Below are 12,534 nucleotides of genomic sequence, written 5' to 3' on the forward strand. Positions count from 1 at the left end.
TTTTTGGACTTTGTTTTCTGTAATTCCCTCTCCATCTTGTATTTTCTTCGTATTTTAATAAATTCCCATTTTACCCCTAGTTCAATTATGAGTGGCTAATTTTCTTTCAAGCTTGGGTTGAAGGTGAAGTCTCAACATGTGTCATGGGCTTAATTTGGTAAATTTATTTTCTCTTCCCCTCTAGTTTTTGTGGATGTTTTGACTTCTTGTCGACAAATAATACTAATCTTGTCTAGTACCGCCTTGGTTTCACCGGCCCTCTAGTACAAGGTTATTATTATTTGGCACGATAAACCCTTAGCACCATATTGATTAGAACGTGGTTCATGAGGTGTGGATTCCCCCCTCATGATTTAATTGGCATTAATACGGATTATTTAGCCTATGATGCCTGTTGATACGGATCCAGATACCCAAGTACGTCATCTCAATAGAATTCTCTTCAATTTATTCTTGTCATTTCAATTCCAATTTTAGAATTTATTCTCGCCATTTTAATTTAAGTTTTAGCATATTCCAAATCATTTCCACCACAAATCCAACCACCCATTTACAAAACTAATTCTACACATAATTAAAATCTACCTCCTCGTGGGATCGACACTCGTCACCATTATTCTATACTACAATAGATTCGTGCGCTTGCGAGTACATTAAAATTTGCACAACAAGTTTTTTGGCGCCGTTGCCGAGGAGGTAAGTAATTTTAATTCATAGAATTAATTTGTGTGAATAATTTCTTTTAAATTATTGTCTTGTATTTTTTAAAAAAGAAAAGAAAAAAAAATGAATCTGCATTTAGAGGTTAGTATTTCTTTTCTTTCTCTATTCTTTACAATTATGCAATTTAATTTTTAAGTTATTTTTCTTTGTAATTTCTGTTTATCTTAATTTAATTTTCTTTATTAAGTTTTAATTTAATTTTTAGTTAATTTCACGTATTTGTTTTTGTGTATTTTTATAGAAAGGTTGTAATAGCGCAATAAGGTTAGTATCGTAATTTCTCCCTCTTCTTTATTTTTATTTGTTTTGTTCCCATCTTTATTTTTTTTTATTTTGCATGCATGGTCGTAGGTCATTATTACCTAATCTTGAACCTATAGACCTTGAACTAGAAAAAACACTTCGCACGCACAAGAACGTTAAAAATAAAATGGATTTATAAGCACCATATGAGAGGCCATTTAAGGACTATTTTAGTCCCTTAGCTATTTTGAGCATATCATGCATAAGATACCCAAATGTAGTTGTTAGGAGTTTTGAATTAAAACCCAGTATGCTAAATTGTCTCCCAACATTTTATGGCCTAGAAAATGAGGACCCATATAATCATCTGAATGATTTTCATGTAATTTGTCAAACTTTTAAATATGAAAATTTTTCAGATGATGATGTTAAACTCAGATTATTCCCATTTTCTTTAAAGGATAGAGCTCGTTCATGGTTAAATACTTTACCTGCTAATAGCATTTCATCATGGGAACAAATGGTAACAAATTTTTTGAATAAATATTTCCCAGTGCATAAAACCAACGCTATTCGCAGGAAAATCTTGGAGTTTACCCAGAGAGAGGACGAGCAGTTTTTTGAAATATGGGAGCGATTCAATGGGCTACTCTTGAAGTGTCCACATCATGGGTATGAGAAATGGCACCAATGCTAATACTTTTTGGAGGGATTATTGCCGAATGTGCAAGAATGGCTAATGGCAACAAGTGGATGAGAGCTAATGTCAAAAAGCGCATCAGAGATTTGGGAATTCTTTCAGCGACAAACGGATAATTCCCAACAACGGAGTCGATCACTCCGGAATACTAGAAGAATTAAGGGAGTAAATGAGGTTCAAATTGGCGAGTCAACTTCGGAAATCAAAGAAGTCAAGGAGATGGTTGAAGGTCTTGCTCGACAAATAGCATCGTTATCGACTGCTAAATCAACAGAGCCATATGACCCTGACTCATATCCAGATCAAGCCAATGCCATAGGCGTAATGAGAAAGCCATCAAATTACAACCCATACTCCAACACATATAACCCTGGATGGAGAGACCACCCCAATTTTTCATGGTCTCAAGGATTCCAACAGAACGGACCAGCAGCTCCAGCTCCATCAATTCCTCAAAATCCTCAAGCCTCTCAGCCCCCATTTAGACCATACAATCAGAATCCGAGCTACTCTCAACCCAGACCATGGGAGGATGCATTCCAGAATTTCAAGAATGTTACTCACTCCACGATTGAGCAACAGAACCGCACCATTGATGGACTACGAAATGAGTTGAGAGCAGGCTTCAACTCACAAGCCCAATCAGTTTCAAGCCTCGAGAAGATGGTGGGACAGCTTGCTTCTTCAGTTCAGACCTTGGCAATGACTGTTGAGAAAGGAAAATTTCCAAGTCAACCAGTGCCTAATCCTAAAGGAGTACATGAAGCAAGTACTAGTTCACCACAGCAGCATGGAGAGGTCAAAGCAGTCATGACCTTGTGAAAAGGAAAAGAAGTCGACAACAAAGTGGAGATGCCGGTGACAAAAGAAAATCAAATTGTACCTGTAAATGTTGACGACTCATCACCGAAGGAGAAAGAAGAAACCAACCCACAAGAATATGTTCCCAAGGCTCCATTTCCTCAGAGGTTAGCTAAAGGAAAAAAGGGAAAATCCACAGGTGAGATTCTTGAAATCTTTGAACAGGTAAGTATTAACATCCCTTTGTTTGATGCTATTAAACAAGTTCCATCTTATGCCAAGTTTCTTAAAGACCTTTGTACTAAAAAAAGAAATATGCATGTTCAAAAGAAGGCATTTTTAACAGAAAACGTTAGTTCTATACTCCAACGTAAAATTCCTTTAAAATGCAAAGACCCAGGCTCCCCCACTATCTCATGTAGTATAGGGAACCACACAATTGAGAATGCTTTGTTGGATTTAGGAGCTAGTGTAAATCTGTTGCCTTATTTAGTATTCGTGAAACTTGGACTGGGAGAATTACACCCAACTCCAGTGGTGTTACAACTTGTAGATCGGTCCACAAAAATACCACGTGGTATTGTGGAGGACGTGCTTATCTAGGTAGACAAGTTCTATTTTCCTGTTGATTTCATTGTAATTGACACTCAACCAATACAGGATTTAAGGAAGCACATCCCCATTATCCTAGGCCGACATTTCTTGGCAACTGCGGATGCTCACATTCAATGCAGGACTGGAAATATGCAATTGTCCTTCGGCAACATGACTATGGTGCTGAACATCTTCAACATTACCAAGCAACCTTACAATGCAGATGATGGAATTGTTGATGTGGATTTAATTGAAACAATAGTTGATAACACTTTTCTTTCAAACCTTAGTGATGATCCTTTACAAACATGTTTAACTCACTTTGGTTTGGATTTTGATATTGACAGATTGGTCGATGAGGTCAACGCCCTACTTGACTCAGCACCATCCATGGACACTAATAAATAGAAGTCAATAGTTGAACAACTAGCACCATCAGAGAAGAAACTCATCCCATCATCAGAATCACCGCCGAAACTCGAGCTCAAACCATTACCCAACACTCTGGAATATGCATTTTTGGGAGAAGAAAGTACTCTGCCGGTAATCATATCATCATCCCTAAATGACGAACAAAAAGGTAAGTTGTTGGATGTTTTGAAAGAGCACAAAGGAGTATTAGGATGGACCATAGCAGACATTAAAGGTATAAACCCAGTAGACTGCATGCATTACATTCACCTTGATGAAAATGCTAAAACTACTAGGGAGATGCAACATCGGTTAAATCCTAACATGAAAGAAGTTGTTAGAACTGAAGTCCTTAAGCTATTAGATGCAGGTATCATGACGAACAAAAAGGTAAGTTGTTGGATGTTTTGAAAGAGCACAAAGGAGCATTAGGATGGACCATAGCAGACATTAAAGGTATAAATCCAGTAGACTGCATGCATTACATTCACCTTGATGAAAATGCTAAAACTACTAGGGAGATGCAACGTTGGTTAAATCCTAACATGAAAGAAGTTGTTAGAACTGAAGTCCTTGAGCTATTAGATGCAGGTATCATTTACCCAATTTCTGATAGTTCATGGGTCAGTCCTGTGCAAGTTGTCCTCAAAACGTCAGGAGTCACAGTAGTTACGAATGCTGATAATGAATTGATACCCACTAGAGTAACTATAGGATGGCGTGTATGCATTGATTATAGAAAGTTGAATTCTGTCACACGTAAAGACCATTTTCCTTTACCATTTATTGATCAAATGCTTGATAGATTAGTAGGCCATGAATTTTATTGCTTTCTAGATGGCTACTCAGGATATAATCAGATTCCCATAGCACCAAAAGATCAGGAGAAAACTACTTTCACTTACCCTTTTGGCACATTTGCATATAGGAGAATGCCATTTGGATTATGTAATGCACCTGCTACATTTCAACGATGCATGTTGAGCATTTTTTCTGATATGGTTGAACGATTTCTTGAAGTCTTTATGGATGACTTTTCTGTCTTTGGTGATTCGTTTGATCAATGTTTACATCATCTAACACTAGTTCTGCAGAGATGTTTCGAGAAGAACTTGGTCTTAAATTAAGAGAAATGCCATTTTATGGTAAAACAAGGTATTGTTCTTGGTCACATCATTTCGAGCAAAGGTATTGAGGTTGACAAAGCCAAGGTGGATCTCATTTCTAATCTTCCTCCACCCAAAACAGTCAGAGAAGTAAGATCTTTCCTTGGGCATGCTGGTTTCTATAGACGTTTTATTAAAGATTTTAGCAAAGTTTCTAGACCCTTATGCAATCTACTTGCTAAGGATGTACCTTTTATCTTTACTGATTCATGTCTTATGGCGTTTGAAAAACTAAAGCAATTGTTGACATCATCACCCATCATTCAGGCCCCAAACTGGAGCTTACCATTTGAGCTAATGTGTGATGCATCTGATTATGCAGTAGGAGCAGTTTTAGGACAAAGAGTTGATCGAATTCCCCACATTATTTACTATGCTAGTATGACATTGAATGATGCACAGTTGAACTATTCAACTACTGAAAAAGAAATGCTAGCAGTAGTGTTTGCATTGGAAAAATTTCGATCCTATCTCATTGGTTGTAAAATAATTATAATCACAGATCATGTTGCTCTTAAATATCTTCTCACAAAAAAAGATGCAAAAGCTCGACTAATTCGTTGGGTGTTACTTTTACAGGAATTTGACTTGGAATTCAAAGATAAGAAAGGGACAGAAAATGTTGTGGCGGACCACCTCTCTCGTCTCCATTTTAACACAATTACAGAGCCATTAATATTGAATGAGTCATTTCCAGATGAACAATTAATGAGTGTGGAAGTATTACCATGGTATGCTGTTATAGTTAATTATCTTGTTACAGGTAAACTTCCAGAGCATTGGACCAAGCAAGACAAGGCTAAATTCTTTGCAGAAATAAAGAATTTCTTTTGGATGACCCGTATTTGTTCAAGTATTGTGCAGATCAAATTGTTAGACGATGTGTCCCAGAAAATGAAATTCAGAATATTCTTTCATTCTGCCATGAACAAGCTTGTGGAGGTCATTTCAGTGCTAAGAAAACAGCAACTAAAGTTTTACGATGTGGTTTCTATTGGCCAACTATATTTCGAGATGCTTACACATTCTGTTCTTCATGTGATAGGTGTCAACGAATGGGGAGCATTACACGAAGGAACATGATGCCATTAAATCCAATTTTAGTGGTTGAGATTTTTGACGTATGGGGTATTGACTTCATGGGACCCTTTGCCCCATCTTTTGGCCATCAATACATATTGGTTGCTGTTGACTATGTATCAAAATGGGTAGAAGCAATTCCATGTAGGACCAATGATCACAAGGTGGTGATAGCATTTTTGAAAAGCAACATTGTTTCACGCTTTGGATTCCCTCGAGCAATAATCAGTGATGGTGGTGCCCACTTTTGTAACAAAGCATTCAAAGCTCTTTTGACAAAGTATTCCATCACTCACAAAGTGGCGACCCCATATCATCCGCGAACCAGTGGCCAAGTTGAGATCTCCAATCGAGTAATAAAGCACATATTAGAAAAAACGGTGAGGCCGGACAGAAAAGATTGGTCATTAAGACTTGATGATGCATTATGGGCATATAAAACGGCTTTCAAGACCCCGATTGGGATGTCACCCTACAGGCTAGTGTATGGAAAAGCTTGCCACCTACCTGTGGAACTCGAGCATCGTGCATATTGGGCCGTCAAGAAATTCAATTTTGACATGCAGCAAGCCAGCTTAGAAAGAAGATTACAGCTGGCAGAACTTGAAGAAATTCGCAATGACGCATACGAAAATGCCAAGATTTACAAGCAACGAATGAAAGTCTTCAATGACAAGCAAATTATGAGAAAATCTTTCACTTCAGGTTAGAAAGTGCTTTTATTAAATTCTCGCTTGCATCTATTCCCAGGTAAGTTATGCTCTCGTTGGTCTGGCCCATTTATTGTACATACTGTTTTTTCACATGGGGCAATTGAAATTAAGGACCCAAAGAACGGTGTCACATTTAAAGTTAATGGTCAAAGATTAAAGCCATATCTAGAGTACCAACCACATGGAGAAGACACCGAAATTAATTTTGAGTGACCCACTATATTTGAATTGATTTTTTTTTTCTTTTCGTTAATTTGATTTTTTTTCTTACTTTATATTATTCTTCTGCTAATTTAAATTATTTTTGCATAAGTGTGTTTGTTTAACTATTAAGTTTTCTTTTATCACTTTTAATCATGAGTACCTTACTTAGACCGTTCCTCTTGAACATTTTTAAACCACTTCAACGTGTCAAAACTCATCTCAAAAGGAAGATTCAATTTTGTAAAACACATCGCATTTGGGCTCTACAACCACCAGAGTTAGTAGCCTATGTTGAGGGTTTAGAACGCCAACTCAGAGACATTGAGAGAAGTGTTTACGACATCCAGTTGGAGCTTGAGGTAAATTGAATAAGAGGACGATTTTAATTTTCTTTGTGTGTTTTAATTGTTTTTCTGTTTGTGTGCTTTAGTTTGTTATCCCGGTGAAGTAGCGGATAACGGTACTCCGTGACAATCAAGTCGGTTACTTCAGTTTCCCATAATAACTGATATTCTGAGGGGAAGGTATGGACAAAAACGATATTCTAGCGAAGCTTCACAAGCGATTCCCTTCACTTCCTCAGAATGCCCTCCTTACGATCTATAAAACTCGGTCCGAACGCATGCGATTGCTCATGAGCAATAACATACCTGCTGATATCCGTTGGTTAATTGAGGCAAAAGTACGATTGGCAGGTGAGTTACCTCCAAAATGTATTGCATACATGCCTGGTTGTGGTAAAGGAAATTATATAAGAAAACGATGAGCTCGAAGAATTTCTGTTGCTTGTCATAAGTGTGCCAGAATAAGTTGCAATAAAAATCCATGTTCTTTAGGAATGGTGTCTGATAACAGGGAAGATAAGATTCAATTCATTAGGGATGGCTTGAATAAGGAGTCATTGGATGATATCCTTTTGTCTCTTGAAACGCATCCTAGTGGATATGTGCAAGGAGCGATTCTCCAGTTATGGCCATTATTCCAGAAAGAGCATGCACGATATAGTCTCGGGAATCTGACTATAAACGACCTTATTTGCCAGTTTATAAGAAAACTGGATAGGAAGCCTATCCTTGACCCATAGAGGGCGTTCAAGCCGTTTCTGGACGTAAAACCAGAGGAAGATGTGAGCCACAGTCGCAACTACCTGTAAATATCCTTTCACTTTACTGTTATTTTATTTCACTATTGTTTTATTATGTGTATTATTGTCTTTAATAATTTTATTACTGTTTGCTTTTTCCTTATTACTGTTTGCTTTTTTCTTTTTACTGTTTCCTTTTTTACTCGTGAGCCACGTGCTTTACGTGTTATTTGACACTGACATGTTACCTCATACACAACTGTGACCCACTGTCACCAAGACTCTTAAATGTGATTTTTTTTTTGTCAAGCACTCATAAGTTATTTTTTGAGAAGTATCACAATGGCAGCTACTCCAAATAGACAATTCAAGAACATTTGTGTGCTTTCTGGATTTACCTATGGCAAACATAAAGAGTTCGTTGAGGCAGCCATCGATCTTGGTCGAAATATAACAGAGAGAAAATTACACTTGGTGTATGGAGGAGGTAACCGAGGGTTATAAAAAATGGTCTCAGAAGTAGCTTTTATCAGAGGAAGTCTAGTGTTAGGCATCATCCCCAGAGTCTTAAAACCATAGGGCAGTTCGTCTGACTCATCAACTGGAGAAGAGTTAGTCGTCTCAGGTATGCAAGAAAGAATAACTGAAATGCTTAATCATGCTGATGCTTTTATTTTCCTTCCAGGAGATCTTGCAATACTAGAGACACCTATCACACTAGCATCTTGGGCCCATCTGCACATCCACCAGAAACCCATCGGTTTGTTAAATGTCAATAACTTTTATGATGGCTTTATCGCATTTCTTAACCATGCAATAAAAAACTATTTCATTCCTTCTAATGTGAAAAAACTTTTTATTTGTGCTCACACTGCTAATGAGCTACTTGATCTGTTACAAGCTTATAAATCGGAGCCAGACCCCTGGACCTTTGTGTTGGAGCGCCCAAATAATTATGGTAACAGTAGCCGCAGTAAGAAGTATAAATTAGATTTAACTCTCCGCTTGTAAATATTTTCTTTTGTGTTGCACCACCCAGGTGATGTTTTCTAAACTCTACTTCTTTCCTTTCAAATATTGAGGACAATGTTTCATTCTGGTTGGGGGGAGGGAATAGTCGACAATTGTGGAAGTTTGGTTAAGTTTTTACTAATTTTTTCGTTGTAGAAACTAACTATTGCTAACTTTTTGTGTTGAAGATGGCTGAATATGGAGTATAGTTCCTCTAGAAACGCATCTTTTTTTTTTTTATAAAAAAAATCATTTTCGTTTTCTATCATTTTACGTGTAACTTTTCTAATTAGTTTTTATGCATCATTTTCACATTTCTACATGCATATTTTCCTTTCATGCTTAGAATAAATTGGGGGTAGAATGTTGTTTGAAAAAAAAAATAATTTTTGTGTGATTTGTTTTAACATTGGATGACATGATTAATTTCAAATTTTAGTATTTGTATTATCTTTGGTCTTAAGTGATGTTACGTTATGTTTGCTACTCTACATGTTGATGTCGGAGACAAATGTGAGTTGCTTGAAAGAATGAACATGTCATCATAAGTACCAAGTGAGTTTTTGAGCCTATTTTTTTTCTTGGAGAATAACCCTTTTGCCCACTCTTTATACAGTTTAGCAGTTTATTATTTTACACACGATCTCTAAATTGCTTTTGAGTTAACCCTTAAAAAAATTGTAAAATAAAAAAAAAGAAAAAAAGAAAAAAATGTGTGTTGTTACATTGGGAGGCCCAACTAACTAGTAGATATGGATGATTATTTAGAGCCTTAAAAGACGATGGAAAGGCAATCTTCGATCTGTTTGAGCCTTTTTAGCCATCCCTTTTATTAAATATCCATAGTTAACCCTTTTGAGCCTTTTAAAAAAAATATATATATTTTCTTTGTCAACTTATCATCTTGACCCACTCCGATTTGGAGTATTATCCAATGTCTTATAAGTTCCATCATCTATTTATGTTTGAGAAAAATGTAAATAATTATTTTGCTCAGTGAAGTTATGCCAAAAAAAAAAAAAACAAAAGTTGTTGTTTCAAAAGAATAAAAATAAAAATAATAGGTGAAATCCACCTTGCAACTTCCAAAAAAAAAAAAAAATTCTCTGCCTTTTTCATAAACATACACTTTGTTTTCCTTATTTTCCTTCTTTGTTAGCCATGTCCCCATCCTACGTTACGTCCTAATAAAAGTCCTTCTTGAGTTTAGGGAACTATAGTTTGAAGTAGAAGCTAGTTATATGGGCTAAAAAGATGTAGTGATGCATAATAAAAAAAAAGATAAATAAAGTGGGTTGACTAGCATTTTTGTTTGACTTGAGATCGTATTATTTCTAAGCTAAGGGCATATTTATTTCATCTTGGTTAGAGCATGTGATATCACTTCTTTATTATTTTCTCTCTCAATTACCATTCATTAGAGTGACTATTTTTAGTGGGTTTAATTTATTTGTGAGAGTGTCACTACTTCCAGTGATATTTTGGGGTTTGACATGTCATTCTTGAAAGTAGATATAACAAAGTCTACTGGGCTAATTCATGTGGATGGTTGATGTGAGTGTGATGTTGCTTTAGACTGGAGATAATGCTTATACTTTTATTTGATTGCTATTATTAATCTGATTGAATAAACACGAGTGTTTCTAAATTTTTTTAAAAAATCATTTTGAATTTGAATTTGAATTTTATTTTCGCTTCATTTGCTAGGGACTAGCAATAAGCTGGTTGGGGGGTGTGTTGAGTGTTAGAAAATGCATATTTATAAAAGAGAAAACCGTCATTTTACATTTCAAGTCTTACTAACACCTTTACTTTTATAAATTTAACCTTCTTTTGATTTAATTCTGTTTGTTTTATTTTAATTAAGTATTTTATATATTTTAGGGGCATCATAGTCATTTCACAATAAACGAGAGATCAGATGGCAAAACGGACATCACTTTTGAACTCAGGACGGTCAAAAACCTTAGGAGGAGCATAAAAGGAAAAATAGCACTGTTCACATGTACAGTACTATTCACGTGTACGGTACTGTATACGTTACTGTTCACGATACTATTCACATAGACGGACGATGACGTGGCATTGACCGATGATGTGGCATTGACTGATGAGGTGTCACGATCCTGTTGGGCTAAAATTCTTATATACTGTTGATGGTGACGTGGCAGCATATTAATGGACGAAAAATCTCGCGTACGGTACATGCATCACACAGGATTATTTTCAACCAAACCGCGTTACTGTTCATCCGGGTCAAACTGCGTTACTATTCATCTGGGTCAAACCGTGTTACTGTTCATCCGCGTGGTCAAACCGCGTACTGTTGACTGATGACGTGGTGTAATCCTGAGCGTCCAAATTGTTTTTAATCAGATGGCCATGATTTACTCCATATATCTATAAAAAGAGGGCCTCTACCCCCTAATTTGATACCTCTGAATCTATTTTTGGACTCTGTTTTCTGTAATTCCCTCTCCATCTTGTATTTTCTTCATATTTTAATAAATTTCCATTTTGCCTCTAGTTCAATTATGAGTGGCTAATTTTCTTTCAAGCTTGGGTTGAAGGTGAAGTCTCAACATGTGTCATGGGCTTAATTTGGTAAATTTATTTTCTCTTCCCCTCTAGTTTTTGTGGATGTTTTGACTTCTCGTCGACAAATAATACTAATCTTGTCTAGTATCGCCTTGGTTTCACCGGCCCTCTAGTACAAGGTTATTATTATTTGGCACGATAAACCCTTAGCACCATATTGATTAGAGTGTGGTTCATGAGGTGTGGATTCCCCCCTCATGATTTAATTGGCATTAATACGGATTATTTAGCCCATGATGCATGTTGATACGGATCCAAATACTCAAGTACGTCATCTCAATAGAATTCTCTTCAATTTATTCTTGTCATTTCAATTCCAATTTTAGAATTTATCATTTCAATTCCAATTTTAGAATTTATTCTTGCCATTTTAATTTAAGTTTTAGCATATTCTAAATCATTTCCACCACAAATCCAACCATCCATTTACAAAACTAATTCTACACATAATTAAAATCCACCTCCTCGTGAGATCGACACTCGTCACCATTAGTCTATACTACAATAGATTCGTGCGCTTGCGAGTACATTAAAGTTTGCACAATAGACCGCCCAACGAATTTCCTCGTTGTCAATCGAGCTAGCAAGAATTGACAAATGAGTGTAATCAATTCGAGGAAAACACCCTTGCACATGATACGGCCGGTGAAAGTCTTGATCAGATTTATATAAAATGGAGAAAAAAGACACAGCATGGGACTTAATGTCATGGGTGTTATAAAGTCAAATACCTCTATCATCCTTAATAGCATTTATACGATTTCGAGCCCTCCTTGTGATAGTTTTCTGATGAAAAAAAGAGGTATTCCGATCCCCATAATTGATCCAATCTCTTTGAGATTTTTGATACCACAATAATTCCTCTTGAGATAGGATTTCTTCTAACTTCTTTTTCAACTTTGCCTCGAGATAGTACAAGCTACGGAGGGGTTGACTCTCTAAGGCCTTCTGAACCCCACCAAGACGAGCTAGCAACTGCTTTTTCCATTTGAATATGTTGCCAAAAATTTCTCTATTCCAGCTAACCACCTTGCTAGTAAAAATAGAAGTTGCTTGCGAGTAAGGAAGATTTTTATGCCAACTATCCTGCATAAATTCCCCAAAACAGTTATCAGTCATCCAAGCAGCTAAAAATCGAAAAGGCTTAGCACTCCCCATACAACCATTCTGACGCTCAAAACGGACCAAAATCGGCATGTGATCAGA

The 12,534-nt window shown here is 36.4% G+C and overlaps 1 pseudogene; it reads left to right on the top strand.

Annotated features, from left to right (window-relative positions):
- The first annotated feature begins 2,341 nt into the window (after positions 1-2,341).
- LOC112495897 (uncharacterized) overlaps positions 2,342-12,534 on the top strand; it is a 60,573-nt pseudogene continuing 50,380 nt past the window's right edge.

This window comes from Citrus sinensis, chromosome 6, assembly GCF_022201045.2.
Source record: "Citrus sinensis cultivar Valencia sweet orange chromosome 6, DVS_A1.0, whole genome shotgun sequence".
NCBI lineage: Eukaryota > Viridiplantae > Streptophyta > Magnoliopsida > Sapindales > Rutaceae > Citrus > Citrus sinensis.